The sequence below is a fragment of the Ictidomys tridecemlineatus genome, chromosome 11, assembly GCF_052094955.1.
Source record: "Ictidomys tridecemlineatus isolate mIctTri1 chromosome 11, mIctTri1.hap1, whole genome shotgun sequence".
In the NCBI taxonomy this organism is placed as follows: Eukaryota; Metazoa; Chordata; class Mammalia; order Rodentia; family Sciuridae; genus Ictidomys; species Ictidomys tridecemlineatus.
Genome location: NC_135487.1, coordinates 123,382,804 through 123,409,105, shown reverse-complemented (window position 1 = coordinate 123,409,105; position 26,302 = coordinate 123,382,804). Strand labels below are relative to the sequence as shown.

Genomic DNA, 26,302 nt, shown 5'->3' with positions numbered 1-26,302 from the left:
GCCAGATGGCATTCCTTTCATCATCAAAATGTGTACTTTAGAAATTGAAAAGACTGCCTTGTGTTTACAAGTATGTTGTTTACTCCTAACACTCTAAAAACATAAATGCCTTTGTGATTTGTTTTAATGAAAAAGAGACTTTCAGAAAATCAGCACTCTCCATTTGTAATAACTAAATTTATTCACATTTATTTGGAAAAGGTTAATTTATTTAACTTCAACTTATAATTTTTAAATACTAATAAAAATTGAAGTAGATACATCAACTCTGTCTACATGTCTGCATTTAGCCCTTTGTACTAAAGTAAAATATTGCATTCTGTTTTTCTTTTCTCTTCAAGGGAATTTACCGAGTCAGTGGCAGCAAGGCAAAAATCGCAATTCTGTGTCAAGCTCTCGAAAATGGAAGGCATTTAGTAGATCTGTCCCAATTTTCATCACATGACATCTGTGAAGTGTTAAAATATTACATTCAAAAGGTTAAAGTTTTATTCTAAACCTACCATCAAATGCAAACAGCAAAAATATTTTATATTTCATATTTTTCATTGGTATAGACTATGGCATCACCCCCCTCATTATTCTAAGATTTTATAATGATGTACTTTGATGTGGATATATTTCCATCCAGTATTCTGGCCACTCCATGAGCTCCATCAGTTGTGAGCGCTTTAGTTCTTGGAACTTTTCTTGATTTTTATTGCCATTCTCCCACCCACCATCTGTCTTTGTAATTTGCACTTGAAGCTCCTGTTTGGAGATGTGTGTGTGTGCACATACACAAACACGTATATAAATATTTATAAATTTGTTATTTGTACACATGGGGATTAAAAATTCAGGGTCTTGAAATTGCTTGGCAAGCATACATGTTCTCCAATTCCCTTACCGTTTCTTTATTGTTCTTTTTTTCTTCAAAAACTTTCTAAGACAGTTCCTTGTCTTTTTCTTCCTCAATAAGTAAATTATTCCATTTCTGAGATCATGTTTTAATATTCAAGAAGTCTGATTTTCTATTCTTTTGATAACATTTTTTAAATGATTATATGATGCTCTTTTATTGTGGATATTCATAGATTTTTCTCATTAAGGGTTCTTTTCTCTATTTGGCCTCTAACCTCTGTAGAAATACAATGTGACCCTCATATATAACATTAAATTTTCTATAGCAACATAAAAATTAAAAATAAAGTGAAGTGAATTTTAATATATCATTGAACATTTTGAATATCTAGTTTTTCAAATCATGAGGTATTTTGTTTATTTATTTATTTGCATTGCAGCTCTTCTTCTTTGAAATCTGGTGTCTATTTTTCATTTAGTGCACATCTCAATTTAGATCAGCTACATTTCCAGTGCTCTTTCTCCATATCTGACTAGTTGACAGTATATCAATAGCATCATTTTACACCTTCAATTTGTTCTTTTTCTACTCATTTTGATTTTTGTCTTTCATGGTGCCTAGATATATTAGAATTTGGACTTGAAATCACTTTGGAAGCACTTGAACACATCAAGGCTTTTTTAAAACTTTGAACTTTACTATAAAGTGGTCTAGATGGACTGTTTGGTATGTGCCTAGTTACATGTCTAGTTCCCTTTTCTGGGACTGGTGTGATCTTCTTGGGAAGGCATTTTTTTAAATTGTAGATGGACACAATACTTTTAATTAATTTATTTATTTTTATGTGGGGCTGAGGATCAAACCTAGTGCCTCACACATGCCAGATGAGTGCACTACCATGAGCCATAGCTCCAGTCCCCTAGGAAAGGTTTGTTTTTTCCTTTCCTAGAGATACAGTACCAATACTGTGGGAGCCAGGGTTACTAAGACTGTAGGATCTGTGCTTTCAGTGTGTATATAGCCAACATATCCCCATTGGAAGACAGTTACCTCTCTGTTCCTTATGTTTGGCAATGCCTCGATTCAGAGAGCCTCTGTATCCCATTGCCCAGAGAAAAAATTTTTAGAGCTTTAGGAAGGAGATTGCCCTAGTACATAAAGTGGAGATAGGATTCTATAGAGAGCTAAGCTTTCTCAGCTGGCCCACCTGCAACCTAACCCAAGATCAGAGGACCTGGTAATGATTGTCCATGTCCCTTTAGGATTCTGAAAAACATGTTGAGTGACAAAGGGTCAGTTCTCTTGGAAATGCTGCATCAGGACTTATTCATCTGCTCTTCTACTTGTGAATTGTTGCTTTTTGTTTTCTCTATTTTCCTAGTCCTTATGAGCCTACTGTAGTTAAGTGGAATTGCAGGAGGGAAAGAAATTAAGTATACATTGCTTGATCTACAAAGTTAGCCCAGGAAACCATTGATAACCCTTTAATCACATTCTACAGACCCCTCAACTGAGAAATGAAGGTGGATACCTTTGAATGACTGGAAGTCTCATAATGTGTCATCCTTAATCTTGTTTAGTCAGTTAGGGAGAGGAGATGAATTGGGTCTAATACAATAAACTTGCATTCTGTTGAGGAATTTTGTATGTCTAAGACTTTCATTTGGAAAGTGTGCTCAATTCTTGCAATAGTGTTAGAGAGTAGCCTTTATCTGACTCATTGACCTAAAGCTCCAAGAGGTGAAGTGACTTGCTTCAGATCCCAGAGTGGTGAAGATAGAAACAGATCACAGGGCAACACCTTCACTCCCCACAGATATTATAGGACATCAGGTAGCTAACAGTTCACTGAATTTTCTATTGTAGATCAGTAGAAACATTGACATTCATTATGGCAGTGGATATTTGTTGTAAGAACTTCTTTTTTTGATCTATTCATGGCAAATCAGCCTGTTTTAAAGTTTCATGAGATGTTGACAGTATGTTTTTGTAGGTCATATTATCTTGTGCTAATCTTCATTCTTCCCAAGTAAAATCTATGCTCTTTAGCACTTTGATATTTTTACCCCTTACTCATAAAATCCATGGGTTTCTGATTCATTTTATAGATTTTGTTCACTATTCTATGTTTGTTCCAGTAAAACAGCTGAAGATTATGCTATTTGGGGGGCAGATGTGAATATAATGTGTTTAGGATAGAGATGAAGAGTTTTAAAATCCCATGATGAAGCTTAAAGCTTAAACTTCATTGAAAGTTTAGAATTTCACTCATTATCTATTAATTTGTTATTAACATAAATATAATTTATAGTCAAGATTTTGATTTGCTTTCTAAGTCACTACTCTACCAAACATATATTTTTTATTTTATGGGCAGGGATGAAGCTCAGTACTAGAGTGCTTGCATAGCATGCTTGAGGTCCTAGGTTCAATCTCCAGTACTGAAAAAGATATCAATAAATACAGATTGACTTTAGATTTTGTTAATCTAAAGGGACATAAAATTAATTGAGTAACTCTCACTTATACTTGACTTTAACAAAGAAAACAGGCAGAAGATTTTTTCAAAATATTTATTTTTTGGTTGTAGCGGGATGCAATACCTTTATTTTATTTATTAATTTTTATGTGGTGCTGAGGATCAAACCCAGGTCCCCGCATGTGCTAGGCAAACACTCTACCTCTGAGCCACAACCTCAGCCCAAAGGTATTTTTAATATAATTTTCTTTCTTTAGCTACCAGAGCCATTGGTTTTATTCCAATGGTACCAGGAATTTATGGAGCTTTCAAATATCATCCAACATTTTAACCAAGAGCAGGACACCAAAAGGGACAACTCTGAAGACAACACATCTCCAAATATGTGTATGGAAATCAACCAAATTATTCTCAAAACCAAGGACCTTCTAAGAAAATTGCCACCGTTCAATTTTAACACTCTACGTTACCTTATCATCCATCTTAAGAGGTAAGAATTTTTATACCATCTTAGCCATTTTTAATTGAACAGGGTAATACTATTCAGTACATTTATATTGTTGTGTTATGATTTTCAAAATGATTTTTAGGATGTTCTTATTATGTGTTGAGAGAGGGATACATTGATTATATGTTCATGCAGCAAACATGGTTCCCTCAGATGCTTCCTGTGTGCCAGGCTCTGGCTGGTTAAACAAGGATGGAAACATAGGTCTTCTGCTATTTGTGGGCTTATCCTCTTGGGGTACAGATCTGTACATAACCACAGTTCACCATCCTCCTTTTTCTGGTAGCTGTGCACAGCTTGTAGGTATGCAGAGGAAGTTTTGGGGATAGAGACAGAGCAGAAGAGGCAAATGCCCTTGAGTTCAACTTTAAGAACTGCGGGATGATTTGGTAGAGAATGTGAAGAAGAGCATACGAGGCAGAGAGAAACAGACATTGAGACACAAGAAAGCATTTTGCATTTGGAAAATCTGATTTCATTAGGCTACAATATAGCAAGCAGTAGCAGGAACTGTGCTATCCTTCCTAGAGACTTGATAAAAAATCTTACGGACCTGGCAGATGAGTTGACCATGTAGTTTCTATACCCACTAAAGAACTTGGAATCAGGAACTTCACATATTCAGATTTGCCTGCTACACCTTTCTCACAGCAATTAAGATCTCCTTTTTTAAATTTTTTTAAATTTATTTTCTGTGGCTGGAATTGTAGCTCAGCAGTAGAGCATGTGCAAGGTCCTGGGTTCGAACAGCAGCCCCACATACAAATAAATAAATTAAATAAAAATTTAAAAAAATTTATTAGTTCAAATCAGTTATAAATGACAGCAGAATGCTTTTCAATCCATTGTACACAAATGGAGCGCAAATTTTCATTTCTCTGTACATGATGTAGAGTCATACCACATGTGCCATCATACATGAACTTAGGGTAATGCTGTTCGTCTCATTCCACCATCATTCACAACCCATACCCCTCCTTTCCTTCCCTCTCTTGAGCCCAATTAATGTTCCTCCACCACCAGAGACCCATTTATGAATCAACATTTCTTTATCAGAGAGAATCTTGGCCTTTGATTTTGGGGGATTGACTTACTTCATGATATTCATGTACTCCTTCCATTTACCTGTAAATGCCATTATTTTATTCTCTTGTAAAGCTAATAGTCCATTGTGTATATGTACCACAGGTTTTTTTTAAACTCTTCATATCTTGAAGGGCTTCAAATTATTCCATGAAATAGAAAAGGAGGAAGCTCTTCCAAACTCATTCTGTGAAGCTAGTATCACCCTGATACCCAAACCAGCCAGAGACACATCAAGGAAAGAAAATTTGAGACTCATATCCCCGAAGAACATAGATGCAAAAATTCTCAATAAAATTCTGGCAAATCACATACAAAAACATATGAAAAAAAACAATGCTCCAGGATCAAGTTGTGTACTCCAGGGATGCAAGATGGGTTCGACAAACAGAAATCAATAAATTTAATTTATCACATCAATAAACTTAAAGAGAAGAATCCTATGATTACATCAATTGATGGAGAGAAAGCATTTGACAAAATACAGTACCTTTTCATGTTCAAAACATTAGAAAAACTAGGGGTAGTAGGAATATACCTCAACATAGTAAAAGCTCTCTCTGCTAAACCTAAGGCTAACATCATTCTAAATAAAGAAAAATTGGAAGTATTCCATCTAAAAATTGTTCAACATAATCCTTGCCACTTTAGCCAGAGCAATTAGATGAAAGAAATTCAAGGGACTACAAATAGGAAAAGAAGAACTCAAATTATCATTCTTTGCCAACAAAATAATTTTACACTTGGAGGATCCAAAAAACTCCACCAGAAAACTTAGAATAATAAATGAATTTGGCAAAGTAGAAGGATACAAAATTAATACCCATAAATCAAAAGCATTTCTATACATCAGTGATGAATCCTCTGAAAAACAAATAGCAAAACTACCCCATTCACTATATATATAAAAAGCTGTGATATATTACCCCTAGATGAATCTAGTATCATCCTGATAGCTAAACCAGGCAGAGACAGATTTCCTTAGATAGTCATAGAAATAACAAGCTGAGAGTGTTTGAAGTAAAACCAGAACATTGATAGTGGCAATGGAACAGAGAGATGTTCAGGAGAGAGAATCATTTAAGCTAGAAAACTAGCTGTGGGCAGCTGGGAGTGTGGCTAGTGAGAGAACACTTGCCTAGCACATGGGAGACACTGGGTTTGATACTCAGCACTGCATAAAAATAAAAAAATAAAATAAAGGTATTGTGTCCATCTCTACATAAAAATTATTTTTTTAAAAAAGAAAACTAACTAGCAGTGACAGAGAAATTGACAGTGATGTTTCTGATTCCAGTATAAGAAACGGGGAATATATCTAAATTTTTAGAGGTGTTTTTCTTCCTTCTGCTATTGAGTTCAGTAGTTCCTTCGACTTACATGCATTTTATCCTAAAATAGTACTCTGAAACTCAGTTTGGTGTGTGGTAAGTATCATAATGAAACAAAGGATTCTTTCCCTAGACGCACCAACCTTGACCCTTGACAAACGTTTTGTAGTCTTCTATAGCCCGAGTTTTCTCCACCCTTCTCAAGTCATAGGAAACTACCATTAAGGACATCTATTAGGCAAATCTCATACACTTTATGTGTTCTTCCTTTCAGGGTTGTAGACCACTCCGAAGAAAACCTGATGAACTCAAAAAACTTGGGGGTGGTATTTGGACCCTGTGTGATGAGGCCCAGGCCTACAACCACTCCTGGTACCATCTCCTCCTCTATTGCTGCATATGACAATCAGGCCCTGTTAGTAGAGTTTCTAATTACCAATGCACAGATGATCTTCGATGGGTCCTTAGAGCCACAAAATATTTCATCCAGTACTGATGTTGTTGCACCTTGTGTGGATAAAAGCCCTCCTTCCAAACAGGTAATATCAACAGAACATTCCACAAAGTCACAATATTTTTCTACAAAGCAAGTGAGTTTTGACCATTACAGAATTGGATTAAATATGTGATGTATATGTTAACAAGTTAATAGTCTTTGAACTGTTTGTTTTTGAGATGTGTTTTGCTTTTAGTTTAAAACTTTTCTTGTATCAATAGGATATCCACACTGCAGATATCGAAATTAACAATTATGAATTGGCTACATCATTTGAGGAATCAGAATGCAAGCAAAATGCATTGGAAAAATGGGATGCATGTCTCATTGGTGAGTGGTCATGTACCATATATCTTTGCATATTTCAAACTTTGCCAAGAAGTCGTGATGAAAAACCAAGGTGAGGGTTGGACTTGTAGCTCAGTGGTAAAACGCTTGCCTTGGCATGTGTGAGGCCATGAGTTGGATCCTCAGTACCATATAAAACAAATAAATAAAGATAAAATATTGTGTCCATCTACAATACTCATCCTTTAAAAAAAAACAAGGTGTATTAATTTGAGGTAAGTTCAAACTTCAAGGTTTTATTAGTTAACTTTTCTAGCCATGGAGAAAGTTTAATGATGTCATTTAAATGAATATCATCCTTTGTTTCTTTCTTGTAAAAAGATATCTTGAAATTCATAAATTATTTTTGTTCCCTTTCTGAGATTTGTTTTCACCTTTACTTCTTTGTCATCAATTAAAGTCAAAACAGAAAAAAGCTGGACTCCTGAAACTCAAAAAAATAGACTCCTAAAGTTTTTTGATGTCCCTTTACCTGTGGCCTAACTTTAGCACATTAAGCACACATGTCTTCCATTTTCTCGGCTCCAGTCTTTTTGTTCACTGTTTATTGATTGCTTTATTTCAGTGAATGGTTTCTGGTAAGGGGGTTGAAAACCTTTCATTCATTACTGCTTTAGTAGATCTAAATCCGAATTTTTTAATATATAGCCATAAATGTTAAATTTGATATATAAAATTAATGAAATATCAATGAGTGTAGCCTGAGAAAGTCTGAAAACAAAGACAGTCCATTACCTCTCTGCAAAGAAAAGCACTGGACTCACTGATTCCATTTATATGATTTGATCTTATTAGCACTTCTGTGCTATGATCCTTGGCCTCCTGTAAGCCATAGCTAACAGTCTGAGGAAGGTAAATAATGCCAAGGGTCATGTCCCTAAATTATTGTTGATTCAGGGTTTGAACCTCATCCTCTCTCATTCATAAATGTAACCTTGTTTCGCTGTCCAATGAAATTGGATTCCCAGGTAGGTATAGTAATAACAATAAATAATTTTAAAATATTTGACATTTTCATTACATACCAGGTAATTCTGAGCCTTTTCTTTAGAAGATCATTAACACCACATGCCAACATATCTCCACATAGGAGTTGTCTTGACAGAAGAAGGCAAGTAGGGCTAGTGCACTAGGCTTGCCCAGGGCAGAAATGGAGCTGGAGCTGAGCCAGCACCCAGGCAGCTAGAAGTGGTGCTAGAAGTTCTGCAGGACTGTATTAGTGGATCAGCTGAAAGAGCATCCAAGTCCTCTCTGGTGTGTTGCCCTCAGTATGGACAGAATGTAGCTGAAAAGCAGATTAAGTGACAGGCAAAGTCCTTGGGATTCAGGACATGGCGTTTGTTGGTGTGCAGAATAGTGTTACTCTTCTAGAGTTACCATAGTCTGCCTGTTGAAATCAGGAAAGGCTTAACACAGAAAATATTCATTCATGGGTAGTATATTAAAACAAGTTACTACAGGAAGTGTTTTTTAAATTTTATTTTCTTTATGACTATTTGTTTTATTAAGATAAATCTTAAAAGTAATGCTTTAATTAAAAATGTGCCTTTAATATTGTATGGATTTTTAATTCCTCTGCATAGATGACTGAGAAACTAATGTTGGAAAAAATATGTAAGACTCTGTTGTTTGAGAGAATGCCCATTCACAAATAACCACACTTCCTTATTAACCAAGCTTCTTGAAGTTAAAAACAATCTCTTCTTTTCCAGGTTACAAAAAACTTGAATCATCATCACAAAAGATGGACAATATGTGTAAAACCATGAAACCACTTAGTCTGAAATCTGATGTGACAACAAATGATATACAGAGGCCTATGCCAAGCCCCAAGATCAGATGTTGCTGTTTGCCTGTAGATAGGTTCCATCTTGCAAGCTCCCCTAATGAGAAAAACAGCAGAAATGTGGGAATTGTCAATTCAGACAAGTTTGGCCAGAATCTTACCTTTGGAGGACTTAATAGAAAAGATACCCCTACTAGTTTGGGCTCCCAAATTAATGGTTTTGATCAGCAGATTCCACAAACAACTCAGGGACAACAATGTGAACCAAAGAACTTAACTGGCATGAGTGCAGTGATTGTGCCAAGTGCACTCCAGGAAAAAGTGACAATGAGCATTAAGGTTAGTGGTGACCATTCCAACGGTGCCACACAGCCCAACACGCCAGCCAGTGCAGCAAGAGAGGCACCAGTGAGACTGTCCTCTCATTCTCACAGTCTTGCTCCTGCAAGAGCACCCAGAATACTGCAGCCCCATCTTGGGACAACATTTTACAAACCACCCACCCCGACCAGCAAAGTCAGGGGGACTGAGGAGAGACCAGCTTCACCTTCAGCAGCAGTGTCTCCTAGCACAGCTCTTCCTCCCCTGAGTCATGTGGAGAAATCTGTCCCAGAGGCAGACAGCACATCCGCTTATGCTTTGAAGCCAGCTGCTGAGCCTAAAGAGAACTCTGAGGAGATCGGCCTACCTGACCTGAATCCAATGTGCCAGGGACTCAGGCTCAAACAAATGGAAGAGTTACAAGACCTTGAATTTGAAATGCCACAGTTTGTGTAGTTGTCAAAATTCAGTTTTTCTTTTTCTTGTTTCATTTTTATGCATTTTGTTTATTTTATGATAGAATATTGTAACAGAACTTCTTTTGTATAGGATTGCCAAAATGTATATTTTGCCTTTTGGCCTTGTATTGTCTTTGCTAGTCATATAGAATGGTAGTGTTTTAGTCATATAGAATGAGAGTGCTCACTGGTATTGTCTTTAAATTCTGTGTTTTTGAAGTTATGCATAAAATAAGTATTATAATTTTAAATTTAAAATAATTTTCTCTATAAAATGTTTCATGTAAATGCATCTTTAATGTATAATATTGTTCTCAACAAATAGGGGCAGTAGGGAAAAATGAGCTTTATTTTGGAGCAAACCTTGTGCTGATTCATAAAATGCTTCTGAATGCAAGTGCCTGAAAAATCTTGATTGGGTATGAATATATTTTTTTCCCACATAATGTTCTAGTGCATCTTTGAACACTTGTGTTGTTATAGCATGTATGGAAGCATTGGCAATTTACTTAACTTTGTTAATATTTACATAGTGGCGTAAAAGCTTGCGAATCTGTGTTTACTAGCATTCTACTTGTTAATTTTTACATATGGTAATTAACAAAATTGTAGAAAGAAAATGCAATTCAATACTAAAAAGTTTGAGACATTGGCAGAGACAACACAGACAGACAGAGTTGAGTTATCTTGAGCGTAAGAGACTTGTAACCTTTCTGCGCTCAGCTGTGGCCTGTTGCTGGATTGCCTGTGACTTCTGGCTTTCTGCTGAGGAGAGCAAGTGGCCAACAGCTAGGGCAAGATGAAGCTCTCTCTGGTGGCCGCAGTTCTGCTGCTGCTCTGTGCAGCACGGCTGAGGAGGAAGACAAGAAAAGGACATGGGTACCCTGGTCGGCATCAACCTGGGGACCACTTACTCGTGCATCGGGGTATTCAAGACGGCCACTGGAGATCATCTCCAAGAATCAGGGCAACCACATCAGGCCGTCTTATGTGGCCTTCATCCCTGAAGAAGAACGTCTGATCCGCGATACAGTCAAGAAGCAGCTCACCTCCAATCCTGAGAACATGGTCTTCGATGCCCAGTGGCTCATTGGCAGTACTGGGAATGACCCTTCTGTGCAGCAAAAGATCAAGTTCTTGCCTTTCAAAGTGTTTGAAGAGAAACCTAAACCATACATTCAGGTTGATATTGGAGGTGGGCAAACTAAGACCTTTGCTCCAGAAGAAATTCTGCCATGATTTTCCCTAAAATGAAAGAGACTGCAGAGGCTTATTTGGGAAAGAAGTTTACCCATGCAGTGTTACTATACCAGTCCATTTTAATGATGCCAGTGGCAAGCAACCAAAGATGCTGGAACTCTTGCTGGCCTGAATGTTATGAGGATCATCAATGAGCCTACAGCAGCTGCTATTGCTTATGGCCTGGATAACAGGGAGGGAGAGAAGAACATCCTGGTGTTTGATCTGGGTGGTGGAACCTTCTATGTGTCTCTTCTCCCCATTGACAATTTGATGTCTTCAAAGTCATGGCCACCAATAGAGATACTCATCCGGGTGGAGAAGACTTTGACCAGCGTGTTATGGAACATTTAATCGGGCTGTACAAAAAGAAGACTGGCAAATATGTTAGGAAAGAAAACAGAGCTGTGCAGAAACTCCAGCATGAAGTGGAAAAGGCCACGTGCGCCCTGTCTGCTCAACATTAAGCAAGAATGAAAATTGAGTCCTTCTATGAAGGAGAAGACTTTTCTGAAACCCTGACTTAGGCAAAATTTGAAGAGAAAACATGGACCTGTTCTGGTCTACCATGAAGCCTGTTCAGAAAGTACTGGAGGATTCTGACCTGAAGAAGTCTGATATTGATGAGATTGTTCTTCTTGGTGGCTCTACTCAAATTCCAAAGATCAACAACTTGTTAAGAGTTCTTCAATGGCAAGGATCCATCCTGTGGCATAAACCCAGAGGAGGCTGTTGCATATGGTGACACTGTCCAGGCTGGTGTACTCTCTGATGATCAAGATACAGGTGACCTAGTACTGCTTGATGTATGCCCCTGACACTTGGTACTGAAACTGTGGGAGGAGTCATGACCAAACTGATACCAAGAAACACTGTGGTACCCACCTAGAGTCTCAGATCTTTTCTACAGCTTCTCATAATCAACCTACTGTTCCAATCAAGGTCTATGAAGGTAAAGGACCCTGAAAAAAAGACAATCACCTTCTGGGTACATTTGATCTCACTGGAATTCCTCCTGTGGGGTCCCCCAGATTGAAGTCACTTTTGAGATACATGTGAATGTTATTCTTTGGGCGACAGCTGAAGATAAAGGTACAGAGAACAAAAATAAGATGACAATTACCAATGACCAAAATTGCCTGACACCTGAAGAAATTGAAAAGATGGTTAATGATGGTGAGAAGTTTGCTGAGGAAGACAAAAGACTCAAGGAGTGCATTGATACTAGGAATGAGTTGGAAAGCTATGCCTACTCTCTAAAGTATCAGATTGGAGATAAAGAAAAGTTGGGAAGCAAACTTTCCTCTGAAGATAAGGAGACCATGGAAAAAGCTGTAGAGGAAAAGATTGAATGGCTGGAAACCACCAAGAAGCTGACATTAAAGACTTCAAAACTAAAAAGAAGGAACTAGAAGAAATTGTTCAGCCAATTATCAGCAAACTCAATGAAAGTGGAGGCCCTCCCCCAACTGGTGAAGAGGATACAGCAGAAAGAGACGAGTTGAAGACACTGATCTGCTAGTGCTGTAATGTTGTAAATCCTAGACTCAGAACTTTCCTTAGGAGAAAACTGAGAGAACTTAAGTCTCCAATGTAATTGGAATCTTCACCTCAAAGTGGAGTTGAAAATGCTATAGCCCAAGTGGCTGTTTACCGCTTTCCATTGGAAGTTGCTCACATGTTTTGGGGAAGAGAGAGAGGGGAGGAATTGGCTATCTTAAAAAACTGGATATAAAAATGTGGGTCAGGATGTGTGTTCACCTCATAAATGTTCTATTTAATGATTGGGTCATGGAAATCTGGTGTAGGAACTTTTTTCTACCATAAGTGACACCAATAAATGTTTGTTATTTAAAAAAAAAATACTAAAAGTTTGGAACTGTCATAAAATAAAAATTTGTACAGATAAAGCTAAGGGATAAAACACTATCAGAAGCATTAAAACATCTAAAGCCAAATAACTAAACTATATAATTTAAATTATAATACATTTATATATTATATATTATATACTACATATTATAGATTTACATATATCTATATGATATATTATAAGTTGTTAATTTATAATTATACTATAATCCTTATGTTTTATATATTATATAAATATAAATTATACTAATATAATAATTGAATTATTATCATATTAATAATAGAAATTATATTATTATATAATTACATTACAATGAATGCAATATAATATAAATTAATATAAATCTAAATATATTATATGATATATAATAAATGTTATATATAATAAAATAATATTTATATATTAAGTTTATATATTATTTTATTATGTGTTTATAATACATATGTATTTCATATATTATATATAATTTATATTAAATAAAACAATATGAATCATAAACATTTTGATATGTAATATATATAATTTATATAATATTTATTTATCTATTTATATATTAATATATATAATTTATATATAAATATATAAGTATGTTATGTAAATATATTATATAAATTGTATATAATATATTATCATTAATATATAATACGTTTATATATTAATATACATAAAATATGTATAATTTATATATTTTTATTTTATTATATATGATAAAATAAATGTATTATATATAATATAATATAAATTAGAATGTTATATAATTATATTGTTTTTAAATTGTATTATATATGTATTATATATTTATATAATATATTTATATAATATTATAATTTAAATTATATACATAAAATATATTTTATTTGACTTTGGATGATTTTAATACATTTGATAGTTTTTAACCTCTTAACTTTATCTGTATAAATTTTTATTTTATGATATTTTTAACCTTTTATTTATTTTTTAAAATGGTCTTTAAAAATGCTTGCTTCAGATATTTTTAATTTCAATGCATTTTCTCTTGACATTATGAGCGTTTGGTTAAATGCTTTGGATGTATGCCTCTAATCCCAATAGCTTGGGAGGCTTAGACAGGTGTATCTCAAGTAGAAAGCCAGCCTTACCAATGGCAAAACTCTTAGCAACCATTTCTTTAAATAAAATTCAGAATAACACCGGGGATGCGGCTCAATAGTTGAGTGTCCCTTAGTTCAATTTCCAGTACCCCCCCAAAAAAATCCTTTTGCATGAAATGTTTAGACTAATAAATCACGTTGCATACTTTCTCTACCTGGACTATCAACCAGTGAAAACGTATATGTCATTCGAATTGAGCAATAATTCATTTAACTTCATTTTGAGAGTACAGTAAGTCACATTGTTTGCAATTTGAGAGATGTAGATGACTGAATGTGTTTCACTTATAAAATACCCAGTTTTTAGAAACTAGTCCATTTCTGTTATTTTTGGGGTTTCATCATCTTGCCTAAAATATGATGTAAAAGGGACAAAAATAAAATAGCCTTCTTTGGTATGTGTGAACTATATTGTGAGTCAATCTTTTTGTATGATCATATTATACATGATAAAAATTATATGTACAGGTTTATACACACATTATTATATTTAAATTATTTCAAGTACAGTAAGTTATTGTGGCTTCTCTGAAATTGTTGCCTCTTGGAGTATGATACTTTAAGATTATTAACTATTGACCCAGTGGTCAACACATGGGCTCATCACTTGACTATGGTATGAAATGGGTTTTAGGGCATGTTGTCTTCTAGTTCTCCATAACATTAATGACTAAGTAGAAATGAACAAATGGCCTTTTTAATGGTAAAGACATTTTGTAGCCTTCCTTATACAAAGTACAAGAATAAAATTGGTTTGAAAACTTAAAAATAAAATCAGATTTAACATTTATTGAGCTTTCTTTGTGTATTTACACTTTACCGAGTTGAAATTTCACAGCAACCTGTAATGGGTAAGTAAGCATTTTATAATTCCTGTGTTACAGATGAGGAAACTGAGGCTTAGCTAAGTGACATGCTTTTAGTTTTCAGAGATGCAGCAAGCAGAATTGAATCTCAAATACAGGGTTGTGAAATTTTGATTAGTGCTTCTTTTTTTGGGTACCAGAGAGCCACATCCACAACCCTATTTTGTTTTTTATTTAGAGCAGGGTCTCACTGAATTTTTTAGCACCTTGCTTTTGCTTTTGCTGAGGCTGCCTTTGAACTTGCAATTCTCCTGCCTCAGCCTCCCAATGGGATTACAGGCATGAGCCAATGTGCCTGGCTAGTTAGTGCTCTTCATGAATGTGATCACTAAATAATAGCAGGAAACACTGAACAATAGAAAATGCATCTTTCGATGTTTTTGTTGTAAAATACACTTACAATTTGCCATTTAGACCATTTTGAAGTGTACACTTAAGTAACACTAAGTATATTCACATTGTCCAAGATGGTGTGTATTGCTGCGTCATTGGATGACAGAAAGCAGAAGCGGGGAAAGTGATGTGAATGAAGTGTGAAGCCTCTTATATAAGGGCATTCATTCTGTTAAAAAAATATAGAGCCCCATGACCTAATCACATGTTTTGACTTATAAATCACATTCCATACTTTTTCTACCTGTACTATCAACCAGTGAAAATGTATATATCATTAGAATTGAGAAATAATTTAAGTTGATTTTGAAAGTATAGTAAGGCTCATTGTCCCTTTTGCTGCTGTCACAATGGTGATTGTCACAATATGTACATTTGGGAAGAACATATTCAGACCATAGCAACCATGTTTAATACACTGTAAAGAGAAATCCTTCTGGGGAAAGAATGTTGGTTTAAATCATGTGGAAAGTCCTTTCTAACTCTGAACCTAAGTCTGTAGGATAAATAGACCTTGATTCTAGTTGGGCTGTTTCCAAATATGTGTCCATACACATGGCAGTGCACTGTGCTGATGCAGCTTGCATCCTGAGGTTTCAGCTACCAGCCAGGGATCACTGCACTGTGGCCCTGATCCCATCTTTTTCTCGCTGCTAACATGAACTGATGTCACTATTGGATTGTAGGATTTAAGGACTGTTGTGTAGTTTGAAGCTTTAGGTTGTTGATATTTAATTATAATAATTAAACAAACATTTAATGACAATTTACTATATACCATCACTATGCTAGATAACAGAGACAAGACAATCTTTAAACACACTTACTGAGCTGGAATAAAGCTCACAGTTAAGTGCTTGCCTAACATGTGCAAGGCTATGCCTTCAATTTCCAGTACTAAAAAAAAAACAAAAAAACCTTTCTGTATTTGTGGAACTTACAAATAAATACTATCAAGAATTGGGCGCTAACTCTCAGTGGATTCTATTTTCACATTTGAAAAAGTCAGATTTGTTTAAGTACCATGTTTTCAAGAAAAAAATAGCAGAATGTCCTGTAAATAAAGTCTGAGAATAGGAGTAAACTTTTAAATTGAAGCTAAAATTATGTAATTTGTATTATTTCAAAAATGTTATTTCCCATTTGTAAAATTCTTATCTTCCCCTTGGAACTGCAGAGTGAACCCTGGGGAGCTTAACCACTGAGTCACATTCATAGATCTTATTTTTTCAGATAGGATCTCACTAATTTTTTGAGACTGGCTTTGAGCTTATGATCCTCCTGCCTCACACTCCCAAGCCTCTGGGAATAAAGGCATGGACCTCCCATTCCTAAAATTGTAATTATCATATTTATGCAGCGAGCTTTCTTTCAGGAGACTTTAATTGAAAACTCTCCTGAAGGCTGGGATGTGTTTCAGTGGTAGAGCACTTTCCTTGCATGCTGAGGCCCTGGGATTGAGCTCCAGTGCCAGAGAGAAGAAAGGACAGAAGGAAGGAAGGAAGGAAGGAAGGAAGGAAGGAAGGAAGGAAGGATGGATGGACAGAAGGAAGGAAGGAAGGAGGGAAGGAAGGAAGGAAGGAAGGAGGGAAGGAAAAAAGGAAGGAAGGAAGGAAGGAAGGACAGAAGGAAGGAAGGAAGGAAGGAAGGAGGGAGGGAAGGAAGGAAGGAAGGAAGGAAGGAAGAAAGGAAGGAAGGAGGGAAGGAGAGTAAAGGGGGAAAGGCAAAGGGGAAAGTGAGGGAGAGAGAAAGGAAAAAGGAATGGAAGGAAGGAAGGATTAAAGAAAGGAAGGCAGGTAAGGAAAAAGATCAGGAAAAAATTATAATGAACACCAATTAAAATGTCTTCTGCTAACCTACATATTAGTCATTCAATACAGGAACCAAAACCCTTGTATGACTATTTAAATTAATTAACATTCTACAAAATCAAATTTCAGTATCTCAGTACCACCACTTATTTCAAGAGCTTAGTAACCACATGGGCTGGTGGCTATCATACCTGACAGTGCAGTGCAGATACTGTACATATCTGTCATGGCAGAAAGGTCTATTGGACACACTGATAAAGAGGAAGCATCACATCAAGATACTGGTATTGTGGATGTGTTAAAGAATAGTCAATAAAATTAAACACCATACATGTTAAAAAAAAAAAAAACAGCAAATTGTGACCTACAAGAGGAATCCTGAAACCAAAAAAAAAGGACCTTCTTAACAAGCCAGTCGAATCAGCAGCATCTCATTCATGATGTTGGCAAAATAACATCATTTGGAAAGTAGCCTGTTTGCTGTGTATATACAAAAAAGCATCGTAATGAGTTTAAAAGTCCCAACTCTTGTATACAAATCTGGGTTGATTATCAATTGAATGTTACAAATAGAAAACCAACCAGGAAAACTCCTTCATCTAATGCATAATAGCACAGCACTAAAATAACAGACTGGAAATTCTTCCATGAAACAAAGCCAAGTGAGGGGTGTGTTAACACAGTGAAAGTTCTTTCTTGACTAACTGCTCAACAGGGGTCAAACTAGACTTTTGAAATTCATAAGGAACTTTCTAACTTTTTTTGACTGTGGTCTGCCTTTAGTGAATATACATATGTGAATATACTTTTTTAACTATATTTCACTCAATTTTTTCTAATATATTTTTGTTGTAAGAGTTCATAAACACTGATTTAAAAAACTACTTCTTGCTACTGCACTTCTATATACTAGTAGAGCTAACTTCCAATTGATATATGAAAATAGGGTCCTATATGATATCTTTGATCTTAAATCTGGTATCAGTAATCATAGGGTCTAAAAACCCTGCACTGAAGTTTAGTAATTCCTATTTATTACATGCTGGGCATTATACAAAGTGCTTAATTCCATTTATTTTATTTACTTCTGTAACAACTCTGTGTTATGAAGTAGGTAGTATTAATCCTATAGCCTAACAGGCTGATCTTAGTTTAATAATATGCTCCAAATGAGTCGTTCAGTCAGAATTTGAACCCAGCTAGCTTCCATTAATTTTACTATCACAAGATCTGGAGCACCTAATGAGGAATATTAAGAAAAGATAAGTTAAAATTTTTAGTTTTGACTGCTTATTACATACCAAGTAATTCTAAGCCTGTTCCTTAGTAGATCATTAAGACCACATGCCAACATATCTCCACACAGGAGTCAGTCTTGACAGAGGAAGGCAGGTAGGGCTAGTGCAGTGGACTTGCCCAGGGCAGAACTGCAGCAGGAGCTGAGCCAGCACCCAGGCACCTGGCTGCAGAGCCTGCACTCTTCATGGTGCTAGAAGTTCTGCAGGACTGTAAATATGTTCTGGTGTTTACCATCCAACCACAATGGCTCAGCTCCCTTCTGTCAATGTGGAGAAGGGCCCAGGAGAGCAAATCACATGAGCAGTGCCTGGGAGCCAGGGAAGAGAGGCCAGCAGCCTCAGGTGAAGAAGGAGGTCAAATGAGATGATGACCTGCAAATGATGCTGGTGTGCACCTGTCTGCAAACCACTGCCCAAGGATGTGGGAGAAGGACCAGGTGGCAGGGATGAGGACCATGGGCTATGAACAGGGCCATTGGAAAGCCATCAGACCACTGGAAAGGCACACAGTTCCACTATCTCAGGATATATAGTACACAATAAGAAATGTTGATCTTAACCAGGTGATGGGGAAGTGTACTGAGAATTTATTAGGTGAGTTACTGTTCTAAGCACTTTTCATCTCAACAAACTCAAAGGAACTCCTAGTTGATCTACATAAGATCATTCTATGATTGCAAGAAGAGTTTGTGGTGCTATTTAGTCCAGGGCCAGTGCAGATGGTGTGAACAGTTTGGTCACGTGGGAAAATCCTCAGGGAGTTTAAATTAAAGACACAGACACCATTTTACCTTTAAACCAGCTCTGGGATGGCTCCTTGAACCCTCAGCCTCAAGCTCCCCAGGGGGGCAGTGAGGTTTTACTGAAAGAGAGAGAGAGAGAGAGAGAGAGAGAGAGAGAGAGAGAGAGAGAGAGAGAGAGAATATGCTAGGGATAGGACTTTTATTGGGGAACAAAAAATTCTGGGGAAAATTTCATCCTATGAAGGTCAAGGGGGGGCAATGGGGCAAGGTCAGGTGCGGTGACTGGATCTTTGGAGCAGTGATGAGACACGCCTCCACATAGAAAATCTCTCAAACCCAAAAAGGGTGGGGAGAGCTCTGCTACATTAAAAGTGTCTGAGCACCTCACACTTAGCCAGGGAGTAAACTCAGTCAGTTCAAGGATGGACTCCCACAGTGCTGCACTTCAAAGGGAAGGGAAACAATATATATAATGACTCCTCTTTAGGGAGCAGAGTGGCTCAGCAGCTCAGCAGCTTGGGGGTCTCCCAGTTCCAGGAATGGGGGGGGGGTCCAGAAAACTCACCTAGTTCCAGAACTGCAGGGTTCTGGGACATCACTCCATTGTAGGGTCTAGGATTCTTATCCAGTTCCAGGACTGCAGAATCTTGGGAGGCCTGCTGCCCCCAGCAGCGCAGGCAGCCAAACTAAAGGTTGCTTGAGTGAATTTCCTAGGAAGCCAAAGAAAACACCCAGGACAGCTCCTCTGCCTCAAGCTCCCCCAATGGGAGAGCAAGGAATGTCTCCAGGGGCTGGTGAGAGTGAGCATGTCCAAGAGTGGACTTTTACTGGGGAGATCCTCATTCTTCAGAAAATTCCATCCAAAAAAGGTCAAGAGGGGCAGGGTTACAAGGACAGGTAAGGTAATTTGACCCCTGGGGTTATGGAAGGCACGCCTAAGCATGAAGACACATTCTGCTACTTCCAGGATCAGGGCAGCCATGGAGGGCCACTTTGAATGTGGCCAGATCACTGGAAGTGACTGACAGAGCAGCAACCAATCAGGGAAGGAAAATGCACCAGCCCCCCACAGAGGCCTATCCAGTTCTAGGACTGGAAGGTCTAGGAAGCTCACACAGTTCCAGCATTGCAGGGTCCTGGCTCTTACCCAGGGTTGTAGGGTTTTCTGACCTGTAGGGTGAGGATGCAGCTGAGCCAATGCTCTGTTTTCTGAACCCATGGCACTACATTCACCTCAGCCCTTGCAAGTCTGGCTGCTCAGCTAGGTCCCAAGAAGTGATGTGAAACTTCAGTCAGACATGGGTTATGACTGCTGTGGGCACTCAGATGCCTCTTCCAGGAGGCAGCCTACAGTCCCAGCCCAGGCCCTGAGGGGCAGGGTGCACCAGAGACTGGGAGCGCTGATGTATGGCTTTACTGCAGCCTGGCCCCATGGGCTAGGCTGTGACAGGGGGTGAGCTCAGGAGTGGCAGGCCACCAAGTGTGGGTGGTTTAGCAGTGCCTAAGTCTCAGGGAAGATGGGGTGCCATGGCTGTTTGTCACCTGAGCAAGACACAATCCAGCAGTATTTCCAGTCCCCAGGTGCCATGGTCTCATAGCTGTGCTGGCCACAGGAGTGGGGGACACGGTCACCTCCTTCTCTTCTGGAGCTCAGATGTGTGGACTCCAGGCAGTGCCCTCGGGGGAGCTGAGGGGCATGAGAATACAAGAGTCCTAGTAGTGAGGATGGAAGGTGTCCAAGGTTTGGGTGGGAGCCCTGGGGTCCTCTTGCTTGATTAGTCCACACAGGGAGGAGGCTCCCTTGTTCTGAGCTGCTCCTGGCTGTTGATGGCGTGTCCGACACTAAGTGTGTCCTCTACTCTGTGTGAACAGCCCAGGTTCCCATGCTCTATCTGGCTTCCGCTGATCCTTAGATGTGCTCTGAGCCTCTCTTCACTCACCCTCACCAAAACTCATTGCTTATTTGGGGAGTTGTCTTTGTGGGAGGAAGGATGGTAGGGCTTCCAGTCAGACTTCTTGCTAGCATGTCTCCTCCCTAGAAATGTTTACTATAAATCAGAATAATCATATCCGGTGTCACCATGTTTAATCAAATTTGTATTGGAGATCCTCATGAGTAAAATATAATGAGAATAAAAGAAAGTAGAAGAATGGAATACTAAAATATAGAAAGCTTAAACTTGCATTATTTTCAAATGATGACTATTTTTTAAATATTTTTTATTTTTTTTTAAATTTTTAGATGGACCCAATATCTTAATTATATTTTTATAATGTGCTGCTGAGGATCGAACCCAGTGCCTCCCGCATGCCAGTCGAGCACACAACCACTTGAGCCACATTCCCAGCCCAAACTATTTATATTTCAAAAAAAATATATAATCTCCAGAAAGATTATTGGAAATACCTATAGAAATTGTCAAGGTTCCTGAATAAAAGCTTGAGGTATAAAAGTAAAAATAAAGTTTTATATTCCAATTATAGTATAATGCTGATTCAAAATTGTGATTGAACAGGATATACTATTTGCAATAGTATCAGAGACTGAAATTGCCTAAATAATCAAAAAATAGACTTAAGACTTCCGTAGACAGATTATAAAATTCTATTAAGGGATGTTCAAAAGAACATAAATACATAAAGGCATATACTTCATTTGGCAATATAAGACTTAGTCTAGGCCATTTTTAAAAGTATTTTTAAGGTAGCCAGGTGTGGTGGTGCAAACATGTAATGCCAGCAGCTCAGAACGCAGAGACAGGAGGATCATGAGTTCAAAGCTAGCCTCAGCAAAAGCAGGCACTAAACAATTCAGTGAGACTGTGTCTCTGAAACAAAATACAAAATAGGGCTGGGGATGTGGCTCCATGGTAGAGTGCCCCTAAATTCAATCCCCAGTACATCCTCCCCCTCAAAAAAGAAAGTATTTTGAAGGCTAAAACACCATGATATCTAAAAAGGAACCTGGAGTGGGTCTGGCCTATCAATTAACTATTTAGCTATTATTATTATAATTATAATTAAGCTATTGTCATTATAAAGTTGTTCTGATTAAAATAGTATAATGCTGGTAGAAATTATATTAAGTACAAATATGTAGAAATTACATTAAGTACAAAACTACTTTGATGTAACAGCAATCTCCTATCAATTAGACATTCCATGTTGCATGGAAACACAGAGGCTCACAAAACAACTCAGCATTCTAGAATCACAGAGTTGTTGAAGAATTTAAAAATGTTCAGTAAAATGCAAGAGGAAATTCATTGCAAAATCACACACTAGGGTAGTGTGCAAGAAGAATGCAGAATGGAAGCAATATACAATCTAAATGTCTGAATATTCTATTCCTCATGACATACCCACTCCCATGCACACATTAGGCTTTCTCAGTAACAGTGTAAGAGGTCAATTGTGAGGACAAGACTGAAGGTAATCGAGACTTCTCAGCAGAGGGAGTTTTCCAAGAGCCATGCATCTCTTTTGGGAGATGCAAGGGCAATGCTATTGGTCAAAGCCACAATTCTCTCTTTTTTAAATTTCTAATTTGTTTCAATTAGTTATACATGACAGTAGAATGCACTTATATACTTTGATATATCATACATATTGGGATATAATTTCTCTTTTTCTGAGTGTACATATTGTAGAATCACATTGGTTATACAGTCACATATATATAATGTCTGTTTCATTTTACTATCTTTCTTATCCCCATATCCCCTGCCTTCCCCTTCTTTCACTTACCTCTACCTAAGGTAACACTATTTTTTTTTTTGCATTACAATTCTTAATACACATATATACCACAATTTTTGTATTTCTGTTTGTATATAAAGTATGTGGACACCCAATTCAAGTCTTCATACATCACATTTCACCATCCTTGCTAATCCCCTGCCCCCTCCCTTTCTCTCCCACCCCTCTACTCTATTTCTCCCATGCTCTGCCTCCCAACCCCACCATGAGTCAACCATTTTATATCAGAGAAAACATTCAGTATTTGTTTTGGTGGGGGGGAACTGACTGACTTCACTTAGCATTATCTTCTCCAGTGCCATCCATTTACATGCAAGTGCTATGGTTTTGTTCTTTTTTAATGCTGAGTAAAATTCCATTGTGTATATATGCCACATTTTTTTATCCATTCATCCACTGAAGGACATCTAGGTTGGCTCATGTCTATTTCATTCTACTATCTTTCCTATCCCCACATCCCTGCCTTCCCCTCCTTTAGCTATTGTGAATTGTGCTGCTCTAAACATTGATGTGGCTGTGTCGCTGTAGTATGCTGTTTTTAAGTCCTTTGGATATAGTCCGAGGAGAGGAATAGCTGGGTCAAATGGTGGTTCCATACCTCCATACTGTTTTCTATATTGGCTGCACCAATTTGCAGTCCCACCAGCAATGTATGAGTGTACCTTCTCCCCCCCCAATACTCACCAACACTTATTGTTATTTGTCTTCTTAATAGCTGACATTCTGAGTGGAGTGAGATGATATCTTAGAGTGGTTTTGATTTGCATTTTTCTGATTGCTAGAGATGATGAGCATTTTTTCTTATATTTATTGATTGATTGTATATCCTCTTCTATAAAGTGTCTGTTCAGGTCCTTAGCCCATTTGTTTGGGTTATTTGTTTTTCAGTGTTTAGCTTTTTGAGTTCTTTATGTACCCTAGAGAGTAGTGCACTATCTGATATGTGAGGTGTAAAGATCTGCTCCCAGGATGTAGGCTCTCTGTTCACCTCACAGATTGTTTCTTTTACTGAAAAGAAACTTTTTAGTTTGATTCCATCCCATTTATTGATTATTGGTTTTAATTCTTGTACAGTAAGAGTCTTTTTAAGGAAGTTGGGGCCTAATCTCACATGATGAAGATTAAGACCTATTTATTTCTTCTTTTAGACACAGAGTCTCTCACAACTCTCTTTACAATACTGAGTTAAGTGGTAATTATTTTACTTGGGTAGACTTTTCATAGGGTCAGAATAGATGTCATGAAACAAAGAGAGCTGTCCGTCGGTGGGGGACAGGTCTCTGCTTCATGGCTACTTAGTTTTGAGTGGGTTCTATAATCAGTGTTCTGATACTCTCACATTAAAAAAAATATGTCCAACATATATTCTTCCCAAGGAAAACTCTATCACACAGGTTACTATTATTACCCTTCTATAAAAGTGGATGTCTTATGATCATATTTTTTCTTTTTACTCTGTAGTGGAAGGAAACATTCTCAACCGATGTAGCAAGAATCATTTATCAATAGAATAAAAACATACTATAGAAATGATCCCTGAAAGTACAGTTATACAAAATTACATACAAGAGGAAGTGAGGGGAAAGGTAAAAAATAATACAAGGGGGAGGAATGAATTACAGTAGAGGGGGTAGAGAGAGAAGAGGGGAGGGGAGAGGAGGAGAGGGGGGATACTAGAGGATAGGAAAGGCAGCAGAATACAACAGACATGAGTATGTCAATATGTAAATCAATGGAAGTGTAACTGATGTGATTCTTCAAGCTGTATACGGGGTAAAAATGGGAGTTCATAACCCACTTGAATCAAAATGTGAAATATGATATATCAAGAACTATGTAATGTTTTGAACAACCAACAATTTAAAAAAATCTACAACTGTAATGCCTTATATAAAAATGTAAAATATAAACATTACTTTTACAAGACTAAAAAAAATAAATAAAATCAATAGGAGATGCAAAAAAAAAATAGAATAAAAATACAAGTTTATCAACACATTCTTAAGACTCCCAGAAACAGAACTGTCCACATGGACAACTTGGATTCACGATGGAGATGGCATCATAGAGAAGTAGGAAAAGAGATAATTACTTAACAAATGGGACTGGAGAATTGACATTCCACAAATAAAATACACACTTGCATTCCTACATCATTCCATATGCATGGTCAACTCTAGATATATTAACCATGTTAATATTTTAAAAGGAAATTTTAAAATGATTAGTGGGAAATATTGTGGATAGCTTTTAAAACACATGAAAACACACGATCACATGAGAAAAGATTATTAATTTGAGCACATAAAATTAAAAACATCTGGGGTTGGGGCTGGAGCTCGGTGGTGGAGTGCTTGCCTACCATGTGCAAGGTGCTGGGTTTGATTCTCAGCACCACATAAAAATAAATAAATAAAATAAAAGTATTGTTTCCAACTATAACTAAAAAATGTTTTTTAAAAACATTAAAGACATCTGTATGTCCAAAGATGTCTTAAACAGGAAGACGGGGTGCTGCGGGGGGAAAAGAGTGCCCAGCGAAGATGCTGCTGGACTTGTGGGAAGAGCCTAAGGAGCAGCTGGCCTTCCTGCAGAAGTGGTAGTGGAGCTTGAGTGGATCGGGAGTGGAGTTCCTGAGGCCAGGGACCATGCCCAAGGTCTACGAGGGCGCCCCCAGGAAGCTCAACGTGAGCAGCAACACTGTCCAGCATGGTGTGGAAGGGTTGACCTACCTGCTCACCGAGAGCTCCAACTCATCATTTCTGAAGTGGATTTCCAAGACTCTGTTTTTGTTCTGGGATTCTCTGAAGAACTGAGCAAATTATTGCTTCAGCTTTACCTGGACAACAGAAAAGAGATCAGGACTATTCTGGGTGAAATGGCACCCAGCCTTCCCAGTTACCACAGCCTTGAGTGGCGACTACATGTACAACTTGCAAGCAGAAGTCTCAGGCAACAGATTCAGCCAGCAGTGACTATCAAACTACACCTAAATCAGAATGGAGACCACAACACCAAAGTTCTGCAGGCAGACTCAGCCACCCTACTGCATTTAGTTCAGCAACTCTAACAATCCTTGGAGGAGATGAAAACAAACCACTGTAGGAGAGTAGGTCACAACATCAAGGAGGACCAAGTGTTAAGGTCCTAATGCCTTTGACTCATTTGTGAATGGATGAAATTCAGGAATTACTTTTCAGAATTAATTTTTATTAATTGGTGTTGATAAATGCATCTAGATTCCATGAAATTCCTTTTCCTCTTCCAGGATATTGAGGTCATGGTCAGAAGCTCAATCAGGTTCCTTTTCTGGTGCTAAATGTGGTCAGCTTCTTGACAGATTGAAATGGAATTTTGTATTTTAAATGTGTAAATAGGATTGAATCAACTAGAAATAAATCTATACTGTTCATACCTTCTGTATATATGAGTAATACCCTGGTTTTGGTACATTTTTGTCTGCTTAACTAGCATTTTCCTCCTTATTGATCAATTTTGAGAATAAAATTTACAGCTAATTCCTTTCCTAATCAGAG

The 26,302-nt window shown here is 37.4% G+C and overlaps 1 long non-coding RNA gene and 2 pseudogenes across 1 annotated transcript; all 3 read left to right on the top strand.

Annotated features, from left to right (window-relative positions):
• The first annotated feature begins 6,973 nt into the window (after nucleotides 1–6,973).
• LOC144368417 (uncharacterized) lies at nucleotides 6,974–9,635 on the top strand. Its single transcript, XR_013428179.1, has 2 exons — nucleotides 6,974–7,071; nucleotides 8,802–9,635. It is a non-coding gene; the product is annotated as an uncharacterized LOC144368417 (long non-coding RNA).
• A 193-nt stretch (nucleotides 9,636–9,828) lies between these two features.
• On the top strand, nucleotides 9,829–12,825 carry LOC144368738 (endoplasmic reticulum chaperone BiP pseudogene; annotated as a pseudogene).
• A 12,484-nt stretch (nucleotides 12,826–25,309) lies between these two features.
• LOC144368737 (COMM domain-containing protein 2 pseudogene) lies at nucleotides 25,310–25,917 on the top strand (annotated as a pseudogene).
• The last annotated feature ends 385 nt before the right edge of the window (nucleotides 25,918–26,302 follow it).